The sequence below is a fragment of the Pipistrellus hanaki genome (assembly GCF_964339955.1).
Source record: "Pipistrellus hanaki genome assembly, chromosome: 7".
Lineage (NCBI taxonomy): Eukaryota > Metazoa > Chordata > Mammalia > Chiroptera > Vespertilionidae > Pipistrellus > Pipistrellus hanaki.
Genome location: NC_140509.1, coordinates 74015601 through 74040587, shown reverse-complemented (window position 1 = coordinate 74040587; position 24987 = coordinate 74015601). Strand labels below are relative to the sequence as shown.

At 40.0% G+C, this 24987-nt stretch overlaps 1 pseudogene across 1 annotated transcript in view; it reads right to left on the bottom strand.

The window, feature by feature from the left end:
• Window positions 1-9063, bottom strand: part of LOC311626040 (eukaryotic translation initiation factor 5-like) — a 426341-nt pseudogene extending 417278 nt beyond the window's left edge. Inside the window, exon 1 of the transcript in view lies at window positions 8343-9063. The product of the transcript in view is annotated as a eukaryotic translation initiation factor 5-like (transcript). The remainder of the gene's footprint in view (window positions 1-8342) is intronic.
• Between the last annotated feature and the right edge of the window lie 15924 nt (window positions 9064-24987).

The window sequence follows — 24987 nt, the reverse complement described above, 5'->3', positions numbered from 1 at the left end:
TAAATGATGATGGCTTTTAAATGCTGATTGGTCCTTAAAGTAAGCCAGTCACTTTTTAAACAAGCATACCTAAAAATTTACAATTTAAGTATGCTCTAGACATGGATGCATGTTCAGGCTCATCCATTACTGGGCACTCTAAGAATGCCTTATTGATCCTGGTTCAACCTGGATATAGTAGACATAGCTAATATCTACTAATGTACCCCATAAGAGTAGAATTGTACAATAATACTTGAAGCCTTATTAAGCCACTGGAGATTTGTTGGCATAATGACATCTTTGACTTTCCTGCTCACATTTTTAAAAGTAGGCAAAATTTAAAAAGTTGAAAGGACATGAAGAGAATGACATGTTGGGGAGAGCTCAGTACCACCCAAGAGATAATTGTCATTTTAGAAACTCAACAACTTTCTCTTTCTTAAATTCTAGCATTCATTGTCTTCAAATTTTGGTTCCTCCTCACTAGTGTGATTTTGAATTTGAAATTATGCAGTTACCTGAATGAACTATTTATCAAATGCTTTATCCTTAAAATATGCATCAGTCTTACAATCAATCTCTTTTGCAGAAACTAACCTATCCAACTGATAAAGTGAAGTAAGAGGAAAAGGTGAGAGTAAAATTTATTGAGCCATTATTATTATTATTATTATTATTATTTTAATCCCCAGGGAGATGAGATGAGATGAGATGGCATAACAGGATCTAAACCCAATATCAGTCCCCCAAAACCTGTGTTCTATCCTTGTTTAGGAAATCGGAATATTAGTCTCAACTTCAGAACAATGTCACAAGGATTTAATTTTTTTAAAAAGAGAGAACTGTTTTCTTAAAAGCTCCTTGTAAACCATAAGTGTTTATGCCCACATAGAGCAGAGCACATGGTCTCCTAAGAAATATCTCATTGTAACTTATAACTTTTAAGATGTCCAAACTCAACATTAGCTCCAGGATCTATGTGGTTGCTTCTGTGGGTTCCCAAATAGAGTTCTGCAAAATACACAGGAACATTTTTAAATTTCAATTCCTTCTCCCTTCACACTTATCTCCATCCCCAAGCAGCTGCCCTGTCCTGAACCACATCTGTCTTCTCTTTCCCCAGAACTGCCCAGTTCAATAGAGAAAGTGGCACAGCACATCAATTGCTACACAGCCAGCTGAGCATATAACATGAGACATCCAGGAAGTACTTTCCAAGACATTTGATTGCATTAAAATCATCACCCTTCTAGTTCCCTATAAATTGAATTTCCTTCATGAGCAGCAAGCAAGCTGCCATAAAATTTCTGACTCCATCTGGTAAACTCAGCATTGTGGAGAGGTTTCTACACCAAAGTGAAGGGTATTGTCAGGTTTGAACCTTCCCCAGAGAATCTGGGACACCAAACACAAGTGGAGACAGGAGCAGCACATGCCGACCTGTGGTGTTCATTCTAAATGGATGATGCATGAACTTCAAAGAGCATGTATGCACTGCATAAAAGAACTCAAGTCAGGGGTGGCTGGAACTGAAAGGCAAACATTTCCATTTGCTAGGTAGGGAGCACACCAATTGCAGCGAGCCCCCCTTATCAAAATCAAGGCCTGGAGTAAGAGTGCAGTGAACATGCATGCAGAGATCATTATTGTGCTTCCTAGCGAAGTGAACAAAAAGCATATTTCTGAAATGATGTTTATTACCATATTGTGTATTCTCTAAAGAGGCTGAACAGCTGCTGTCTAACCACTGTCATAACGGGAAGTAAATTTAGGACTTTGAGAGCTTTTGATGGTATTGGGGATTGAGGGGCTAACAAGGAGAGAATCTCTCTCCCTCTCTCTCCTTCCTTCCTTCCTTCCTTCCTTCCTTCCTTCCTTCCTTCCTTCCTTCCTTCCTTCCTCCCTTCCTTCCTTCCTTCTTCTATAATTTTGCAAAGCTTTTAATACTGCATTATTGACTGGATTATTTAACTGATTCAATGTGTAAGCCTCAGGTACATCAAGTATTAAAAAGACTAGCATTAGGCATATAAAGATAACCAATGGATGCAAAACATTGGGGGGTGAGGGCATGTATGGGAATGGGGTGGAGGGGGCAATGGTAAGATATGTACACATATGATGCCTTAATAAAAAACTGAAAAAAAATAAAATAAAGAGACTAGAATTTATGCAAAGATGAGGAATTTTTACTTGCCCAAATCACTAAACCACTAATGGCTCCAAAACATTGTCCTTAAAAGGAATTATGTTACCATCCTAACAGAAAGAACGAGGAATTGTTCTTAGAACTTCCCTAAATTCACTGAACCCTGAGTTTGCAGACTCACGATGCAAACTCACTGAGGGACAAGATCGTCACTGAGTAAAACATAGCAGCTTGTTTTCTCATCCCATTCAGTACATAGCGATGCTTTGGCACAGTAATTTGCCGGATTCTCAACACTAAACAAAAGCAAACAGCTCAGAGAATGCCACAAAGATTCATCAACCCAAGCCAAAAAATGGACACATACAGAGCCTAATAATGTCACAGCACACAGCAGAAGAGTGGTCACGTGACAGGTGTGATAGCCAAATGTTGCCGGGCTGTCTTGGGAAACCAGCACAAACCCTCTGAAATGATGACCGACACCTGTGAGGAGAGGAAACAGCTCCTGACCCCATTTCTGGTGATATGATGCTGATATGATGTCTCAGGCTCAACATAGGCAGAAGTGGCTGCCCCAGGAGTCCCAAAAATGTTATGTAAGGCACAAAATGTCAATTATATCTCAATAAAGCTAGAAAAAAATAATTTAAAAAAGAAATAAGGCAATGATTGGAGGAAAGAGATCAACTGAATAACTTGTATGAATATCTGCATAACCCATAGGCACAGACAATAGGGTGGTTGGTGAAGGCTTGGGGCAGGGGGGCAGGGCAGGCTAGAAAGGGTCAATAGGGGAAAAGAAGGGACATATTTAAGACTTCCAGCAATAAAGATTTTTTAAAATAATAATTAAAATAAATAAATAAAAAGAAAAAAGAAATGCTATTCCACAACACACACACACACACACACACACACACACACAATTTAGTTTTTTAAAAAGTTAACCCCAGAACTTGCAGTTTTTAAGCACTGCATCTATAAACCTATAAAAAAGAAAAGGCAAGGGGAAAAAAGCAAGGAATATATGAACCGGTATTACCAAAAGAAGACTCAGGGAATTAATCAAACCCAGAATAATTCTTCACATTGCTACAGATTGTTGGGGTGGCTACCATCAGAGTGCGAGTGTGTCTGGGGCCATTTGGATGATATTCTACACTTTGGGAGGAAAACCAATTGAGCCTCCTCACACCATGCAACTCTTAGATTGATCCCATTTCCTGATTTCTGAGTATTGCTTCTCATCATCCAACTGTGAGGCTTTGGCTCATCCCTATTACATTATGCAGTTCCTGGGGGCTGACCACATCTGCAGCACAGCAGTGAACACTGTAGACCTCAAAGGAGAGTCATCCGCATGAGATCCATCAATGTCAAATGCAATTAATGTCTAAATGGATACTTGGGTTTTAGGAGCACCCACCCAAAAGCTTTCACTGGAGATGGCCTGAGTGATTATTTCAGTTCTGCTCATCTTGGGCAGCCGCCCCTTCCATCCCCACACTCCGGGAACAACCTGACCCCCATCCCAATCTGCTCAGCCCATATGGACAAGGGTATCAAGTCAATGCTTGGTCATGATCATCCCCCAAAATAAGAGATCGCTGGGAGGGAGAGACAGTGCTTGTAAGAAACATCTCCATTATTTTACACCATGATTAATATTTTCTAATTGCCCTTTGAAATGTACAGGTGTTAGGTATATTAGGTATCAGAGCATAGAGGTTAGATTTCTCTATGTCCTGTCTCATTGTTCGTCTGTTGTAACAATGTGTGACATGACACTGAGGTTTTCATTAGGCAGAAGCCTCATTTATAGTGAATACAGAATGTCATTACTTCATCGTCCTAAAATTCAGAAATGATTTGGTTCCTTTTCTTTCTCTGCCCCCACAGAGGTATCATTTCATTCACATGTGAACAGTTTTAGATCACGTGTATTACAGTTAAGTAGTTTTCCCTAAAAGTAGTATAAATTGTATAAAGGCAGTATAAATAGTTTATTATCCTATTGGGATTATATAATCAAGACCAGAGCTGGAATCTGAGTGGGATCCAGATTATTTGGGTACGTGTGGCCAAGTGGTGGGGGAAAACTTTTGGAAGCCAAGTACCAGTGGCTAAGGTGCCTCCTGGAAACACACACAACCTGAGGGGGGGAATGAGTACTGGTCATAGGGGATGGTTCTGACATGTCTCCAGTTTCCATACCACCCCAATGCCCACCTATCCCAATTCTGAAAGGATGAAGGGTGTAAGTAGCGGGGGTGGAGTTCTTTCTCTGAGAAGTCTGTAAGACTTTGTATCACAGAAAAGGTTGCTTTAAGATACCTCTAACCAAGTATAATACAACATTCTCCTCATCACAGAAAGTAACCCCATAGTGGGCACCTCAGGGATTCAGAGCGCCGATGACAATACCAAGCAAAGCAGCATGGAACCTGAGAAGAGCAGAGGCAGGGTGAATTCATGTGCAACACACCCAGCACTCTAGGGAGCACTATGGGGGAGGAGGAGGTGAACATCAGCAAGTGAAAAGACAGCCGGCCAAATCCGAGCTGTGAGGCTATTATAACCCATCCATACCCAGGTGGTAAGGCTAGTGTACACAGATGGATGTTCTGTATGTGTGTCAGGTTGGGTGGGGGGGTCTGTCTTGTAATTAGACATTTAGAAATACTGACAGTGAAATGGGTAACAAAAAAAATATACACTACTTAAATGAAACTGATTTTGAAGATTAGAAATCAGAGTTAAGATTCAAAACAGCAAACAAGAATGAGGTACCACCTCACACCTGTCAGAATGGCTATCATCATCAACAAATCAACAAACAACAAGTGCTGGAAAGGAACCCTCATGCACTGCTGGTGGGAATGCAGACTGGTGCAGCCACTGTGGAGAACAGTATGATGTTTCCTCAAAAAATTAAAAATGGAACTTGCATTTGACCTAGTAATCCCACTTCTAGGAATATATCCCAAGAAAACAGAAACACCAATCAGAAAGGATATATGCACCCCTATGTTCATAATAGCCAAGATTTGGAAACTGCCTAAGTGCTCAACATCAGGTGAGTGGATTACAAAATTGTGGTACACCTACCTAATAGAATACTATGTTGCTGTAAAAAAAGAAGAAATTCTTACCATTTGCAACAGCATGGATGGAACTGGAGAGCATTAAGCTAAGAAAAATAAGCCAGTCGGAGAAAGATAAATATCATATGATCTCACTCATTTGTGGAATATAATTAACAACATAAACTGAGGAACCAAAATAGAACCAGTGTCATAGAAGCATCGAACAGACTGACCAATCTATGAGGGAAGGTGAGGGGATAAGAGATCAACCAAAGGACTTGTATGCATGTATATGGGCAAAACCAATGGACACAGATAGGGGGAGGGCATATGCAGGGACCAGGGGGAGAGGTCAAAGGGGGGATTAAAAAAATCCTATGCCATTTCATATTCTTTAAAGTATTACATAAGTCTCCTTTCCATAGGAGACTTACGTAATACTTTAAAGAATAAAGAATTTAAATTTTAAAAAAAGATTCAAAACAACCATAAGAAATTAGCAATGGCCCACTACATTTATCTGGAATTCAGTGCCACTACATGGTGAGTGGGTAGACTGGTTATAGGTTTTTGAGGTGCTCTGTAGGAAAGGCCAGATAGAGAAATATAAATATGAATTAATTAATGAATTAATTAACTATAAAGCAAGCCTTTGCTCCAGGTGATCTTACGGTTAAGCTTCTGGCTCTTAAAGGTGTTTAAAGTTCACCCTGTAATTTATCTGTTGGCTCTCAAGCCCTACCTCCAAATAGACTGGACAATCCTATATTTCCATAAGTAGCTTCCAGGCCCCTGCTGCTCCAAGCCACAAGGGACACAGGTACAGACAAGGAGCGGCTTTTTTCCAAAAACCCCTAACCTGAAATTGAGCACTTTGGGTATGGGACTGATGCTGGATTTCCAATATAAATTGAAAATGGTAAAATAATAACAACAACAATACCAAAAGGAAATGGCTGGAATTTTTTTAATCCCCACTTTTTTGGAAAGGAATAAATGCAGCAAGTTTCTTCTTTGAAAGTTATTTCTTCAATATAGTCAGAACCCATAACAAGTGAGTTTAGATCAGCTAATTGGAAAAGGAATTCAGAAAAAGTTATTTTCAAATCGAAAGCCCAGGATGGGCTGGGCCAGGCCCTAGACTCCTGTATTTAGTGGCCATCACCAGACTACATGAGTACCTGATTATAATCAACGTAAAATAAAAGACACCCTAAGTCTTCCACCACTATACAGGCTAACTTAGAAGTACAATTTTAGTTTTCTTTTTTTAAAAAAAAACATATATTTTATTGATCTCAGGAGGAAGGAAGAGGGAGAGAGAAATAGAAACATCAATGATGAGAGAGAATCATTGATAGGCTGCCTCCTGCACGCCCCACACTGGGGATTGAACCCACAACCCAGGCATGTGCCCTGACTAGGAAATTCAACAGTGACCTCCTGGTTATAGATTGATGCTCACCCACTGAGCATGCCGGCCAGGCTAGTTTTCTTTTTAAATAAGAACTTAAAAAAAAAAATCAAGTTTGAGACATAGCAACACTTATTCTGGCAAGATAGCAACCAATACCTATGTGTCCAAATGTAAAAGGCATTTTAAGAAAAAAGGCCATGGTGTCAGAGAAAATTCACTTTGAACAAAAGACATAATAAGTGTAAAATTTTGAAATTATAATTTAAGCCTTCAGAGTAAAAGCTGAAAAAGTAGTATGCTGTTTTTGCAGCTTTTCCTTCTTCCTTCAAATAAACTCATAGAAGTTACTATTAAATCATATTAAATCATACCCCAAAGATTGAGAGGATTTTCTCAGCACAAAGCAATAGCCATATACACATAAAATGCTTATTTGTTAGTGTAATAATTCCCTTGGCTCAGCTAATGTGTAATGCACATGTCATTAAAGACTATAATTTGGGGCAAGTGTATGCAAACTGAAAAAAAAAATTTAAGTTTCAAAACTATTTAAAACTATTTACAGGACACTCAGGTCATTTTCACTCTTAGTGAGATAAAGATATTGCACTGTCCACCTCGACATGGTAAGAATGTACATTACCAGATGCCAATTTGAGGAACTAGCTACAAGACAAAAAAAAAAAAAAAAAAAAAAAAGTACTGAATTTATTAATGGCTGAATAAGATAATTACAAGTAAATTTATGTTTACATTCTGCTGAAGACCTTTTTACAGCCCAGCACCTAACAGTTTCGAACAGGATTCAAGAATTCTATCAGATTAAATGATAGAACAATGTTTTTAAAAGAAGCCTATTATTTCAGCTTAAGTCACTCAGAGCCAAAAATCTGAAGAATGGCCAAAATCAAGTCTTTATTTTTATAACTGTATAAATGTGATCCAAATGTGGCCACCACTAATTTTTCAAAGGAAAACATGCTATAAATAAGCCAACTACATCTGCTCACTGATATGTGTGTGGACTCCTGCGATGTCTTGTTGGGCTTAATTACAGACCACTCACAGCAATATGTTTTTAGTAGGAAGTGTAGCATGATGTGAACCCATGTTGGCTTTTGCCCATACATGTTGTGCTTCTGGCTGATGAGGCAGAAAGACTGTCAGCATTACAGTTAAGCTGGGCTGCACCCACCCCTTTAAATGACATCAGTTTCAATGTCATTGTTCTTATCAGTCTTCACAGCTTCAACTTTCGGTACCCTGGCAGACTTTGACTCTCTCATCTCCATCATCTTCTTCACCACCAGATTTCTCCTCTGTTTCCTTCAACCACTTTACAAATGGTTCTGCTTTGACACAAATCTCTTTGGCGAGTTCTTTTGAGACCTATGTCTTTGAGGCTTTTCTGACCGGTTGATGATCACCTCCTACACCAAAAGGTCTGCATCATACATCTCCTTCAAGTTATGTGGAACCTTGGAGATGAGCTGAGCTTGGAGCATTGCTTCCACTCACTCCAAACCATGAAGAAGACATCGTTGAGCTTTTTTGTGGTCGTGACAAAATCGTAGGAAGTGGCCCCTGTATTTCTTCATCTGCTCTTTAATCTTCTCATTAGAAAGAACTTCAGTTGAAAAAAAGAGGGCCCGTAACTTTTACATCCAGTAAATCTGCTTTGGCAACAATTTGTCAAACGAGTGACGACACCTTCCTCTTTCTTTTTCTCAACAAAATCAAACAGGATATTGACTCCATTTTTCAACAGTCCTTTCAAATCATCACAGAGTGTCAGAACCTTGGTGTGAGCACTGATCTCATCCATTCTGCACCTTTGGATTTCCTCAGTTATATCCTTCCCCAATTATTGTCCTCTTCTTCTTTCACAGCATGTGGAGGAGATTGATATCCTTTGGTGGTGGTGGTTATGGTGCCTCACTGCTAGACATGGAGCCATTTTCCTTGTCTTTGCCCTTCCTATTTTTTCTTTCCATTTCCTGAACCACTGTCACTGTTCCCAGGTGGGTTTTTGAGAATGATGTGTCAAGCATGACTTGATACCCACAGGCTTTACAAGAATCACCTGTTGTTTGCTTCTTCCGTTTCACATGCAACTGTTTCAAGATTCTCACACAAAGGACAAAGACCCAGTTTTATAAAGAATCCAGCCAACATGTCTTGCAGCTTATTCACCTCAGAAGATCTGTTAACAACGTAATGGTCATTCTTAACATCAAACTGGATCTGTGCTCCCAGCTCACAATCAAAATATTTGGTGAGATAGATTGGAGGCCAATTAAGTGCCTTTGCAATGTCAACCATATTGCTGTGATTGCATTTGCTTTACCTTCACCCTTGGCAATCAGACGGGGCATCTTGCACTGATGGAACTGATCTGGCATGTTGTGGTTGACCTTGACAGACATTTTAGCTTATTAGTGGAGTTATTCATAAGAGACACAACTTTTTAGTACCTTCTGTCTGCAGAAGAAGGGATGACATAAACAATTGCAAGAGTTCTTGGTCTCTGACAAGAAAAGGTTTTTGCCACTGTGGCCATAAACTCCTTGTTTGCATGGTGTGTTTCCCCAACACAGGTAACAGTGGCTGCGCAACAGCTTGTTCCTCCTCCCCCCCCCCCCCAAAAAAAAAAAAAATGTAAACCCAACACCCAAGACTGGGATGAAGTGAAGCACTTGTGAACCCAAAGCCCAGGATGGAGGAGGCACAGCAAACAGCAGCAGCAGGAAGGGGTCCACACCCTTCAGCAACCGGGCCCAGTTCCCTCTGGAATGTTCTTGCTCTGTGGCATGGGCTTTAGAATTCATTTACCAAAAGAAAGGCAGACTAATCTGTATTAAATAGCCCTCTGTAAGAATTATATATAAATGGTCTTAGGGGAAGGGAGTAAACCAAGTGATCTTTAATTCCACTGCTTTTAGAATGTGAAAGAATTTAACTCAGTTGAACACATACTGAGTGTCATGCCAAAGCCCCACATTAGGCTGTGATGGTAAGTTTATGTTAGATATTTATGACGTACAAAAGGGAGGGATTTAGGTGCATGTATGTTATTAGACAGCAAAATTGGCTGGGAGGGAAAATAAGGTTATAAAGTATTTTTTTATGATCTTAAGGTTAAATGCCAACCTGTCTATAGAATGGATCTATTTGAATATAGGGGTATGTACCATATCACCTCTCATTTAATGTTCCCTTTTTAATTTTTTTAATTCTGTTTAAACCTCTCTGAATAAATTATAATTGTAGTGCCTAAAGCTTTATATTTGCCTAACATAGTGGTGTTCCATGGCCACTTCCATCTCTTCACCAAAGAAAGGAAAGCAAATCTGGAATGAAGGAGCTCTCTTGCTACAAGTGGTAATAGAAGCAACTCTACAATTTGTGGCTAAGAGCCTGAATTAGCCCCTGACTCTGCTACTTATCAGCTGGTGACTGCAGGAAAATTATACCTATAATTCATACTAGTGGCCTGGTGCATGAAACTGTATAATAGGCAAGCTTGATACTGTAGCTATAATCATAATCATTCTTTTTGTTTTTATTCCAGGTAGCATTTGTTGGGACATACTATGTGCCAAGCTCTGTGCTAAGTGCCTCACATTCTTATTTCACATAACCCTCACAGTAATGCTGGGAGGCAAGAAGAATAATTTTCCTCATTTTACAGATGGGGAGACCAAAGCTAAAAAAGGCTAGGTAACTTATGCAAAGTCTCACAGCTAGTTATTGGTGGAACTCAGAATGAGAATACAGACATCTAGCCGAAACCGGTTTGGCTCAGTGGTAGAGCGTCGGGCTGCGGACTGAAAGGTCCCAGGTTCGATTCCGGTCAGGGGCATGTATGTTGGTTGCGGGCACATCCCTGGTGGAGGGTGTGCAGGAGGCAGCTGGTCGATGTTTCTCTCTCATCGACGTTTCTAGCTCTCTATCTCTCTCCCTTCCTCTCTGTAAAAAATTAATAAAATATATTTAAAAAAAAAAAAAAAAAAAAAAAAAGAGAATACAGACATCTAAATCCAGAGCCCATGCTCATTGGAAAGAGCAAGAGTCTGGAGCAAAGAAGTCTAGGTTTAAGGATCAGTACTGTCCCTTATGAAAATATTGACATAAACTTAACTTCTCCCAGCCTAAATAATAATACCTGAGAAAAATAAATCCTATCTTATAGGGTTATTGTGAGGACTAAATAAACAACTATAATTTACTTCCCTATTATTTTTGTGAGAGTAGTACTATATCTTAATAATAATTAAATTCTGAGTACCTTTAATAGACCTATAGAAAGTTCTGCTAGATAAATAGAATTTAATGGGAAATTCTGTTGTGTAAACAGAATTCTGTTGGACAAATTAATATCGACATGTTTCTTTGTAACTATAAATCACTTTACAAATTCCAATTATCATCATTATCAACAACTTTCCCATGTATTGACCAAGAACCTCCAGGCTGTGGAATCTAAATGATTCCCAAACTCTCCCAACGGAGCCTAGACTCCCGTACAATACAAAGGTGACTTTGAACATCACTGCCAGTGAAATCCTGATCTAGGCCTTAGACTAGGAGACAAGTAGCTAGCTGGTCACCGTAATTACCAACAGATGATTTCAGAAATGAACTTTTTTTTTTTTTAAGGAAGTAGTTGAAAATCATTAGAAAAACATTCCAAATGTGGTCAACAGCAGGGACCCAGCATGAGGCTTGAAGCAAACAGTGGGATCTTTAGAAGCCCATTCGGTGTTCCCACAGTCAGGGGAGCAGACAGAAAGCATATTGCAGCACTTAGCCACCACGGGAGCCAGGGTCCTCGCTCAGCCATCTCGGGTTTGGCAGGAAAAGGGATTATAATAAAAAATAAATAAATAAAAAATAAAAAACACAGGGAAAGTGATAGAACCCAAAATATAAATATCACAACCGTGATCCTTATCAGATATGGCATCTCAGCTACTACCGGCAACCCATTTTATACAAAACAAAATTTATCAAATGTCTCTTATTCTGAGATGAGAACCGCTGGCCAACTGTATCCTGAGGCAGAGTATCCGAGAAGTGCTGGCCACCTACCTTGAGGCTGCAGTCAGTGCATCGCTGGGCTTCAGCTGCTTAGAGCAGCAGATATTCATAGGGCTTGGCAAAATCTAGAAACACCCAGCCCCTGACCATTCTGTTTATGTGAATAAAAGGTGCCAAATAAGAAATAGGCTGAAAAAATATCAGAAGGAGTTCAAATGTTAGCTCATGAGAAGTTACAGGCATATGGTTTCACTTGTAGATCCTTCAGGATTAGTCAATTCTTTCACTTAAAAAATATCTTTCATTAGATGACTCTGAACACCAAATGGCAGGGGGAGGAAGGGACTTTATCTGGGTCAGAAATTCCTTTTGACCTGAACCTGAAATGCTACTTAAAAAAAAATAACAATAATACATTTACTTCTAAGTCCTTTCTTTCATGGAAATAATTACAATATATATCACAGTGTGTGTGGGTGTGTGTGTGTGTGTTGGTAGAAAGAATACCACAGAGGAATCTGGTCCCTGAAGTTCTGCTCCTGACTCTAAGTCATCCTCTTTCGGTCTCTTCACCCAAGATCATCACCATTTCTGATACTCAAGAGCACTCCCTATTGGACATACATTGTGTTCCATACACTACCAAATAGGTTACCTCATTTACTCAAGGATAGAATGCAAATTCATACCTGCTGTTTTAAAAGTCGGTGTATATCATCTTTCTTTTTTCTGAGGAGGGGATGACAAGTCTACCCTGGACAGGGAAGTGACAAGAGTGTGCCAAGAACTGAGTGGAAAGAGCTCAGAGGCAAGGAACCAGCAGTCCTGCCTGCCTCCAGTGAGTTACATCCTACAAGGCTTTACTTATAAAGCACATCATTTTTCATGTCTTTTTGTTTTGTTTTGTTTTGCTAATTATAAAAGTATGCCTAGATGCTGAATGTGGACTAACAGGGCTTTGCAGAGGCTTAGACTAAGGAGATTTCTCCCTCTAAAATATACTCAAAACATAAGTTATATAGGTTGTTTCACAAAGACCATATCTCCCCAGACAATGAAACATACCAACTCTGAAAACAGCAAAATAAAAGAAATAGCTGCTAATAATAGAAAAAGAGATCAACCAGAATTCCACTATCCCTCTAGTCTAAAGCCACTATTAACATTTTGGGTGCATTTACATCCAGGGTTTTTTTGGTGCATATATGTTGTCTTTGCATAGAGCTTATAAATATGAAACAAAAATCACACTACATGTACAGCTTTGCACTCTGCTCTTCTAAATTAACTTAAATTGTTTGTTAATAAAAGTTTCCAGACATTGATCCCCTGTTGTTGGTTTTTTTTTGTGTGTGTGTGTGTTTTGTTGTTTTTTTTGTGTGTGTGTTTTTTGTTGTTTTTTTTTTTTTGCCATTTCATCAATACTGCAATGAACATCCTTGAACCTAAATTTGGTAGAGCCTTTTTCAACTTTCAGGAAGATGTTCTAGGTAAACTTAGAGCATGTCCAGAGTGCTTATTACTTGTCTAACACTGTGCTATAGTTTATGAGCATTACCTTAATCCTCACCAAAATCTTATAAAATAATCTATACTAGTCCCTTTTACAGATGTGAAAACTGAGTGGAGATTTAGTAGCTTGCCCAAGTCCACACAGAAGTAACAGAGACATGATCCACACACATCCAATCTGCATTCCACTGAGAATGTTGCCAGACTTGCCATGTCTTCTAACATTCTCCCTCCCTCAAATGAGATTTTTCTCCACGAGAGATGCCGTGTGCATGATCTGACCAACTAGAGAGTCCAACTTGACAGTCTGGAAAGACTCAGAAATTTGGATGCTCTGGGCTCAAGGTATATCAACACGTAAACTCCAGCCTGTGAGTTGCACCAAACAGCCCCCGAGTCCATCCTGTACATTTACTTCAAGGTCCCTTACAGCCCACAACCTCACAAAAGGGCCCCGCAGACAATTCCGCAGGCTCTCCCCCTAACGTGGACTTTTATCTTGTTGCTTAAGAACCTGTATCTTTCTTTACTAAATTTGTTTTCCTCCCATTTCTGCACATGAAAACTTGTCATCAAATGTTTCACAAAATGTAAGCTTAAGTGAAGAGTAAGCCTATTGAGAAAGCACACAAGAGCTTTAGAATCAGTTTTCGGAGAAGAATAAGAATTACTAACATTCTAAAAATAAGTTGTTACGCCCCACTTTATTGTGAAGATTAGGCGGCTGTTCTGTGCTCACGCGTGAAGATAGATGCAAACAAAACACAGTAGAGAGATGCCCCCAAAGCGGCCCTGCAGTCTCCCAAACAGAGAGCAGGATGTGGAGAGGGGAGTGAGTGACATGAAAGGGGTTTAATAGGTGCAGTTGCAAAGGCGGGAAGCAGCATGCTGCCTGGAGAGGGAGGCCGGGCACAAAGGCAGGGCCTGGGCGGTAATGGGATACAGCTGAAGGAGGGAAAACTCGAGATGAGTATCAGAGAAGACTTCCTGGCGGTGAGAACTGCTGGGTTCGAGAATGGCCTCCCCGGGGAAGGGCGGGAATCTCCCTCACTCCGGACACTGGAAACCGTACAGAGCCGCACAGTGCCGGCCACGGTGAAGGAAGAAACCCTGCCCTGACAGAGGATGGACGGGATAACCTGCAAGGCCCTTTCTATCTGGAGTTGCTTTGATTACAGTAACACAATCCTTCAGGGATGCAGGAAAGGTTGTCGGGGGTGGGGTGCTGTAAATTTCTGAGTGAACTTAATTCAGATGGAAGGTGCTGGATTGACATCCTAAGAGACAAAAGCTCTCTATTCACCCACAGGGCATTGACAGAGATACGCTTCTCCACCGGACTTTAGCAAATGTGTCCTTAGTCTGGGCATGAAAGGAGAAGGAGAGCTGGGTCCTGGCTTCTCATAGCTTCACAACAACAAAGGGGTTATTGGTTTTAAACACTGGCCCTAGGGCTGAATCCCCTGCTTTCCCCACCCCAACAATCCAAAGGCTACATTTTGAAGGGACCACGTAGAATTTTTTTAAGCATCCATCTGGGAAGCATTAAAATAAGCAAACCGCTTTCAAAGGATGTGTGGAAGCAAGCCTCGGTCCCTCTTATTCTCTTTCCTACACAGACAGATGGATGGATGGGTAGATGGATTTGGATATAATTCCTACATACCCACTGCATCTAAGTCTTTAATGAGAGAGCTTTTCATGTAGCTTCCTGTTCCCTTCCTATTTTTTTTTTTTTTTTTTTTACCATCCATCTCCTTCCACACTTTTCCTTCTAAAGAATAATTTTTGATATTCCTTAAATTTGTTTGGAACATGCCAGAATAATGGATTCTAGTCATAGGAAGTTCGAGTACAGACCTCTCCGGCCCCTCCCAAGTACTAAGCCAGTTTATTGAGATCTCTTGAGCTCTACTGTACATGTCTCCTGAGTTGCTGATTTCTTTACTTGAATTTTGCAGAAATAACCTCAAAGTACTGGCAAAGTTCTGCACATAAACCAAGTAGTAACATTCATCCGAGACCAGCTCTTTGATCTTCTCTGAAAAATATGTGTAAATTTGGGTGTTTTGTTCTCTATAACTTTCTTTTGCCTGAACCAGACACCATTGGCATGTCCATGTAGTTACCCATCCCCCTGTTATTTGAAGCTTTGGTCTCATTATGTCTCCAATACAGATATTTCCTCTGATTTTCTAGAGGCAGTGAGAGCAGAACACATGCTGCCTTTTCATTGTACATCAGGCCAAGTGGACCTAACCAGCCATTTCTCCCCTCCAGATGGATGCAAACCTCAGACAGGCAAAAGCTCCCATTCAGGCAATAGGAGCTGTGATCGAGTTTGCCCTGCCTCCCAGTGCTGATCTCAGGGATATTAGGCATAAAAGAAAATTCCAGCATTGACAGCCTCACATTTTGTGATTGTTGACAAAATTCCCTGCATGTACCTACAATGAACATATTCGATTACTAACCTTCTATAGAAAGTTTCTCTTACACTTGAGTGGACTTGGGTGAAAACAAAGCTTCATGAGTGGCCCCAAAAGGGTTCAGATGGTATCCTAGCTGATGCTTGCCAACAGAGGTTGGAACTTGTTTTCCCTTCTCTGTATTTAAATAACCAAGCATCAACTGAATGGGAGAGCGAGCTGAATTTGTCAGGAAGTAGTTGTTACCTTTGATTTCCTGCTCCTTCACTGCAGACAAAAGCCTGCTATATAGTTACCTCCAATTGGTGTATGGTGTACATTGCAGACCACAGTGTAGGTGAGTAATGAATCCTGTAGGAATCTGAGTGACCTGACCCAAGACCCCACTCACAAGTGGGCAGACAACCTGGAGCCTACAAACACATTGTTTTCAAGCTAGTGAAAAGCAATTTTAAAAAACTAAAATCACAGAAAAAAAAAAAAAATAGAACACAGTGAATCTCCAATGGTGAGTGATTATTTTCATGGCTAAGAAGAAAGTGATTCAACACATATAATGCCCAGGGGTAAGCCATGGTCAAATATGAGAAATACACCTTTGTGAATAATTACCTCCTCATATCCGCTTACGGCCCAAAGGTCTCCTGCTTCAGCACTTACGTATCTCCACACCTAAACCAGCTAGCAAGAGACAGTTTCCTTGAAAAAATACCTGATGTAAATGTGTAATATAGTAAAGCTGTGATAACCCCTCCATGACCCCTGGAATAAATGTATCACTCTATCTGCAGACACTCAACACATTGACTCCCTTGTACTTCCAACATTGCAGCCAATGAATTACCGCTTGGTTAGTCCTTCAGTCCTTCAGTCCTTAACAAGGAATGCAGTTTGCCAAGTGTGCCTCTCCTGAACTGCAGGACCACAGCCTTCTGGGGTAGAGCATGGCTAGCACAGTCCATGTACTATAAGTCAGTGAGCTCCAACACATGTGATAGGAGGCCATGGCCTTGCATGTCTATGTCTAACCCATTGGCCACCACATGGCTGAGGTAGTGTCTTGGGTCCAGAGATCAGGCTCTCAGCCAAAAGGACCCGATGCCTTTGTATGCAATCACTGCCACATGGTTCTTATTTTTAACTAGAGGCTCATTGCATGAAGATTTGTGCAATAGGCCTTCCTTTCCCTGGCTTCTGGCACCAGTTTTCCTCCTGCACCCAGGACCCAGGCCTTCACTCTGGCTGCTGCCTTCCACCTTCGTTCTAGCCAGAGTCTGCTGCCTTTGCTGCTGGCTTCAGCCAGAGTCTGCCATCTTCATCTTCACTGCTGACACTGGGTGGGGTTTGCTGTCTTTGTCTTCACTGCGGCCAGAGTGCTGCTCCTGTATATCCCTTCGCCCCACTGCCCTCCCTCTCATAGCAGGCATCTTGCTGCACCCAGCCACTCCATGCCTCAAGCGACTGGGCAGCAGGGCCACCGCCATCTTTGTCCTTCTAATTTGCATATTCCCTCCTGGTGGGCATCACAGAGGTACAGTCAATTTACATCTTTTTCATTATTAGTGTAGATTCCCTCATAAGGAGACTTTCTGTTCAACTGCATCTCCTACATAATTAAGAAGCTCTTATTCTGAACAAATGTCTTGAGCTAATAAAGAGTTTCTATATTGCCCTAGAGCCCCTTTGCATCAAAAGATTGAACCCATATCAATATAATCCCATTCCAATATGACTTCGAATTCCAGGGCCAATTCTGAGACTTGAAGGAGCTCTCAACTCTTCTTTCAAAGTCTTTCTGATTTGAACTCTAAGAGAATCTATGAAAGCTTATCCATAAGCCTTTCAAAATACCATCTGTCCCACGTCTTAATTTGAAATTTCTTCCCATAGGATATGTCCTCTCCCAGGATGCCCCTCAGTTCCCTCAGTTTCATTTTGCTAGGTCACCAAACATGCCTGGAAACTGTGGGTTCCAAATGGTGCAGTGACTATAACCTGGACTCCAGCTAAGACTCCTGCTATATAAGTTAACCAGCATGGGTTCTGGCTTATAGGAGATACCCAGCAAATATGAGTTCCCATCCCCTGCCCTTCTCTTACTATATACTAAGACCTATGTTAAATATTGGATTATGATTCCTACTTACAGATGATAAAACTGAGGCTCAGAAAAGTTAAGAGTATGTAATGAAGTTGACACTTGAGCCCAGGTTTTGGGACACTTAGTCTAGGGTTCATTTTAGTTATACCAATGTTTATCGTGTACTTATGCCTTGAATTCAAAGCTATAAAATAGAGAACAGATTCTTCCACGGAAAGGAACATAGCAGTATAAAAAATGGGGTGCCCGGTTGGTGAAGATGGACAGTGAAATAGAAGTTGTGTCCTAAAAATATCACACCACCCATTCACCAGCATTGCCTAGAGCCAAACTCATTATATTCCCCAGAAATATTACTCCAGAGGATTTCGTTTTGCAAATATACACAAAGAGTGCACTTCTTGTTTTCAGGGGGAAATATCAGTGACTCTAGTAGATAATTTTTAGCCGAGTGCTTGCTGCCTACTCCAACTCCCCTTTAATCCCTCACATCCTGCTTACAGTTAATGGAATGCAGAATTCCATTTAGCTCTGCTCTGCAGACCTCCCAGCAAGACGTCATTGCTGTGTATCAGTTACTAGGTGTGGGTTTCCTTTTGCACCAGCTTGTCTGCCTTTCCAGGGATGAAATGAAGATTTCCCCAAGGAGAGAACCCAACATCATTGCCTCTTGCCTGGTCAGCTTCCATAGAACACCAGTGTCAGCCTTTGCTTCCAGCAACAACAGGCTTCGTATCCATAACAAAGGCGGCAGGAGACTGTGATCTGGCCGTCTTCAACTCTGTCAGTTAGCCCAGAAAGTTTCCAGAGCCTTGCCCCAGAGCCCTAAGCCTCTGGTCTTTGGTGGCCCTACCTCCTGGCATACACATATGGGTCAGCAGACAAATAAGCCTATGTTCCCCTCTCCTTAATTCACTATATCCCTGTGACTAGGCTAAATAAAGTTACTTCCTTTACTGAAATAGCCAGAGGACCTCAGCCAAGAGGGTGAGTGACCTTTAGCCATAACAATATATATATACATATATACATACCTACCTTTGTGGGCAAAATGCAGAAGTACCAGAATCATGGCATTTTTACATTATCCTGGAGGGGAAAAAAGAAACAAGTGCTTTAAATTCTGTGAAGACTTTATTTTAAATTATAAAAGAGCATATATACTAGTATTGTACTCATTAAAGTACACTGTAGTTATTAGAATATGCATGTTGAAATTGTGGAGAGAAGTTTGAGAATTATGTCCTTGAATTAATTTAACTATTCTTTCCTAGGGAAACATACCCAGGAGGATCTGGTATGATAATAAAAGTAGCTCCAACTGTGCAGTCAACAGATTTAACAGCACTGTTACCAAAACATGGGGAGGTAAAAGGAGAACCAGCATACTAGGCCCCGCCATTTAAAGTAGACTGTAAAACATCAGTTGCATTTAACCCATTTTATTCACTCTAAAAATCATTGACAGTATCTGTAGTCATTTTTAAAATTAAGGAAAAAAAAGGGAAAAATAAAAATTATCTCCAGTCAACCTTGACATAATCACTGTAAATGGTTATTTGCACATATTTTTAATTATTTATTTAGGATAAATTCCCAGAAGCAGGTGCTCAAACAAGTTCATGCACATTTTAACAAGTTTAAGTTCTTGGTACTACAACCTACAACACAATTATTTGATCCAGCCCTGAAATTTTTCTGTGGCCCTCAAACCCCAGGACCTAATAATTATATTTTAAATGATTAAATTTGTTAAGTGATAATACTGCTAATATTAGTATTCTCTTTTCTGAGTTATTTCTTAAAACCAGTGCTCTCAGGTCCTAACAACACCTAGTAAAATTTTTGTGCACAACTGTAGACATTTCCATCTCAACCAAAAACTGCTTTAGTTGTAACCACGTCACCATGTAGAACTTGGGAATTGCCAGCCACCTTTCTCATGCTGTCAGTCTGTTCTAGCAATGACCATCTCAATTACTGGCAGAAACACATCTTTGGTCATTATCCCCAACAAATGTGGCACTTCCCTAGCCCAATCAGAGGCTAGACTGCTCAGTGTGCCTTAGGAATTGGCACTGTGGGAGACAGGCTCTCCAAGATTAAGCCTGAATCCTGCCATGGAGATATCCCAGCCTTGACCGCTGTCTCCAAGGATTCATCTTCTATTCATCTTCTAACACTCGCCATGTGATACACACATCACTAAAATAACACTTGGTAAGCAGCCCAAATCATACTTATTTTTATAACACTTTCAGATGCAGTTAATTCACTTGTGCTCTCTCTCTCTCTCTCTCTCTCTCTCTCTCTCTCTCTCTCACACACACACACACACACACACACACACACAGACACACACCACATTTTCTCCACACTTGAGCATGTGGAGAATATTTTCCAGGACCTCATTTTGGCTAAGGGACCAACAAGGAAAGGCAAGTTAAGAAAATAGACATAATCCTTTAATGTAGTATATGTTCTTCCACTAGAAGTGAAATAGTTCTGCCCAAGAATTCAAACAAATACTGTTTTAGCTGGAACCCTTTCAAATAATAACAATCAAGAAAGCTTCAAATAACTAGAATAAAAGTTACCATTTATGGAAGCATTAAGATAATCTCGTGCCTACTTTATGCTTCTCACTAGTTGCAGGATCAATATTTTCTGTTACTGGTTCTAATATGATACTCAGCCCAGATCACATTAACTAATAGCAGAGTTCATCCAAAGAAAACAGACAATGAGTTCTATTGAAACTCTTAATCCCTTTCCAGAGCAATTATTTTCTCAGGAGCTCATGGGAGACTAGAGTTCCAATCCCTCTTTGCAGTGGCTTTGGCTGCTCCTCTCACATTGAAAACACACAGGCCCTGCTTCCTCCATTGAACCATATGGTACAACACACTACTTCCTAGTTCCAGAGCCATGGCGGGATTTTCCTTGGGGAGAAGCAGCATATCGGAAGCACACCGGCAGTAGGGATCCAAGACTGTGTGTGGGAAGCCTGGATCACTGGGATGGGCTGTGTAACCTTGGGCCAATCTTATTACCTCTCAGAACCATGGAACTCACATTTATGCTCTGGCTACGATAACACAATCCCACAGAGCTCCTATGTACAGTAGATGGAAAACTTTACAAAAGTTCTATGACATTTATTATTTTGATATACATTAGTTCAAGGGAGAGTATTTACTACATTGAGAAGGTTTCCTCTGGTCTATTTTTAAGAAAAGATGAGACCCAAGAAGAGTCATATTGGAGGTTACCATTAAGCTATAAGTAAAAAGGGAAGCTTTTGGTGCCAAAGAAAGTTGAAAAATTTATCAATAAAAAAAAAAGTTTTAATAAAATATATGCTATAATCTGTATTATACAAAATCAAGAGATATTCACATCAATCATTTTAAAGGACCTCAGAGGGACATTTATTTTACTTATTAGGTCAATGTTCAGTGGGAGTACATATTCTGCACCGTTCTGCCAGGGGTGATGTATTATCTGGCTGTGACCCTGGATCTTGAGTCAGGCCATGGCAGAAACAGCCCCCAGCTACTCTGCTTAACAGCTATGTGGCTTTGGGCACTTGCTTTACTTTTTTTCTTTTCTTTTTTTGTATTTGAGAGAGAGTATGGGCGGGGGGGAGGGGGGAGAGGAATGGGATTGATTTGTTGTTCCACTTATTTATGCATTTATTAACTGTTTCTTGTGTGTGCCCTATCCAGGGATCAAACCTGCAACTTTGGCATATCCAGACAATGCTCTAACCAACTGAGCTACCCAGCCAGGGCCTGAGCCTGTTTCTTTATCTGCGCAATAGAAATAAGATCTTTCCTTTGTGAACCTCCTGATAATTTTTATTAAGAACGATATTCTCACTCCAATTTGGGAGAGCCCTCACAGACCAACTACTCCAGCTCCAGAACTCTCTATAGGAATAGCTAAGGTTTTTACTGCAAAAGCTTTATAATTCAGAGTCTTCTCTCTCTAAATCCTTCTTTCCTTGCCCCTCAAAAGTGTTGTCAAGAGCACATCCCAACACACCTGCTGCACACAAATCTCAAGTATGTACACATATAATATCTTAATTTTAAAAATTAAAAAAAATATTCAGATGTTTGACATTAAAAAATAAATAAATAAATAAATAAATAAATAAATAAATAAATAAGTAAATAAATAAAAGAGTGTCAGAGTCTGTATCCGAGGAACCCAAAGTATGGCACATCTCTTCCATAAACATGGAGGAAATATTTCTGTGTCAAAGAGTTTTGTAATGCTAATTATATACCTTTCAGAGGTTATCTGAACCAAAATAAACAACAAGAAAACCTTGGTGATCTGGTTTCTAGCTCCTCCAACATCTTCTGCTATGGAATCTTTCTTGTGTGCATGTTAATTCTCACCCAAGGGTATTTTTCCATTGATTTTTAGAAAGAGCAGGAGAGGGAAAGACAGAGAGGAACGTTGGTGTGAGAGAAACACATCGGTTGGTTGCCTCCTGCATGAGCCCTGACCAGACTCGGGGCCGGGCAGGAGCTTGCAACCAGGATAAGTGCCCTAGACCTGAATCGAATCTGGGACCCTTTTGTCTGTAGGCCAGCATTCTATCCACTGAGCCAAACCAGCTAGGGCCTGCTATGGAATACTAACTGGAGCAACTTCGGGAGATATAACAACTTCTGTTATCAGTTGGTACTCCTCACTCCCAGAAACAATTTCAGTGCTTACTCTTTTCTCTAAATTTGCTTCCCTTTCTCATATCACCGTTTCCTGCTTACTCTTCCAAGTGCAAACCATGTACGTGATGGGATCTTGGATCAACTGCAAGCATGGATTACACATCTGACTCTTGGCAACACTTATTCTGACTTCCTATCTGATTCAAGCTCTGTGTGTCATAATCAATCCAATTCCATCACTGTTCTGAAACTCAAATAAAGATTGGAGAGCTACCCAACACAGAAAATTGAAAGATCGAAAGGCTGACTTGAATTGACTCAAGGAACAAGTGCCTCAAATATTGAGTATGAATTCATTTTTCACAAGGATATGAAGGAGCCCCTAAGTGGCACATAAAACCTTCTATCTGGAATGGGAGTCCTTAGGACTGTATTTAGCCCAGAACATTATCTCCTCCCATTTTACAGCTTAATTTCTGTCTGTTTTTCTGGAATCGGGTTTTACCATATCAGCTACCCAAGAAAATTATGGAAATGTCTCAAAGATGCTGCTAATATTTACCCTCACCATTGCTTCTACATTCCTAGAGATTCCAAGTGCCTCCGTCAGAGTTGGGTGATAGCCGATGTGGGCCTTCTAGACACCCTGTGCCGCAGCTGCTGACTGGTGGTGGCCCAGCCACGGTTTTCCAGATAAAAAGGAAAACCACTGTAAAGAGAAAGAAGTGCTCGCTTGGCAGAACAGGGCTTGGAAACCCATGTGTTGCTCGCTGAGGTCTCAAGCTGTGGTTTCCGTAACAGCACAGACCAAACACTGATAGATCCAACTTGTTTGTAAAGGCTCTTAGAATATATAAACTTTTAAATAAATGTCACTATGATATGATCTTCATTTTTGAAGTGCCTTTGTGAACACTGGCTTCTTTTTCCTTTTTTCCTTGCTATTCCAAAAGGGAGTTGTCCTGCCTGAACTCATGGCATGGTTTGAGTCAGAACCACCCAAGGAGCAATACTTACAAGTGCCTTATTGTATGTTCCCCCCACAACTTTAAACAAAGAAATTCCAATATTTCTAGCTTTTTTTATGATTTGAATTAGTCTCTCTCAACAAATTTCTTAAAAGTTTAATTTTTTAATTGTTTCAAGTCAGTAACAAAAGAAATCTAAGTGTACTTAAGTGAACAAGATATTAATTTTTATGTTGTGTATCTCTTCGATTAAAATAAATGCTTTCTTCCTCTTTATGTGGTTCATTTTCCTAAGTTTCCAGTGTGATATAACACTAAGTAATCAAGAAAAAAATCTCTTGAGTGTAGTTTGGATACGATGAAGGAGCCATTATTATTATTATGTTTAAAATCACCTCACAATCAAGAACCAAAACTGGGATATGATTGAGCTAAAGGATGTTTAACAAGACGAATTTTTATCAGTGATGAGTTTAAACTGTATGCAACTCTTCTGAATTTAGATGAAACCTAATGAAAATGGGTATTCCTGAATATTTCCATTATAATTTGAATCTGGTTTGGCCAAAAATGGGTATAAAGCTTTTTCTTAATTCCTCACTGTTTAGTTCAGAAAACGTTAAAAAAAATTAAACATTGTATAGTTGACTCCAATAAACAAAAATGGATTACATGTTTTATTCCTGCTAATATCTTGTAATATTACATTGATATTTTTACATAATAAACATTATATTGTTGAATGGAATTTTGTCCCCTTACTTATTTTTAATTAGGGGGGAAAGGAGTTTGAAATAATCTTTATCCTCCCAACCACTCCTGTAATTGTATGTTTACAATTATAGGAAAATAATCATAGAAATCAACATGAGTAAATGTTTGGGAGTTCTAATAACCTTTCACAACTTTTAAAAATCGAAATAACAATTTACAGTAAATTGTTTCTCTGAGAACAGAGCTATAGAAAAAAAAAACAGGTTTGGAAAGTTTTAAATAGCTCATGGAGGTAACTGTACAACCTTTGAAAAATATTACCTGTAGCTAGAATTTAGTATTGTTTAATTTTGCATCTAGGATATAAGCTACCAGTGGTGACTATGTGAGACAACGTGGTACAGCAGAAAGAGCAACAGAATATGAGTGAGGGACATGGGAACACGACACGGGATCCTGCCATGAACAAGTTATAAAAGTTGGCTAGGTTACTTAACTACTCTGGGCCTTGTTTTCCCATGATTACCAAGATCTCCCCTGCTCCCACCTTCTACAATTCCCTATTCATTTGACAAACCTTACTGAGAGTCTATTGAATGCAAATTTGCTTTGTAGAGATAATTTGTTACATTGCTCTCGTTTAAGGTAGTGCCAATGCCAAACACTACGCGCTTACGTAGCACTTTATTGTTTACTTCATCTCCTTTTAGTATAGCTGTGTTCGGCTATTCAGGTCAAGCATCCCCATGCCCATTTTTGAACGAGTAAACTGAGCCACAGAGCAATGAAGTGAGTCACCCAGCACCAGCACAGCTGGTAACAGAATTAATTCAAGAATTCAAGTTTCCAGAATCCAGTGGAATAACCTCTCCACTGAGCACTTTCGGCACAAATGAAATAA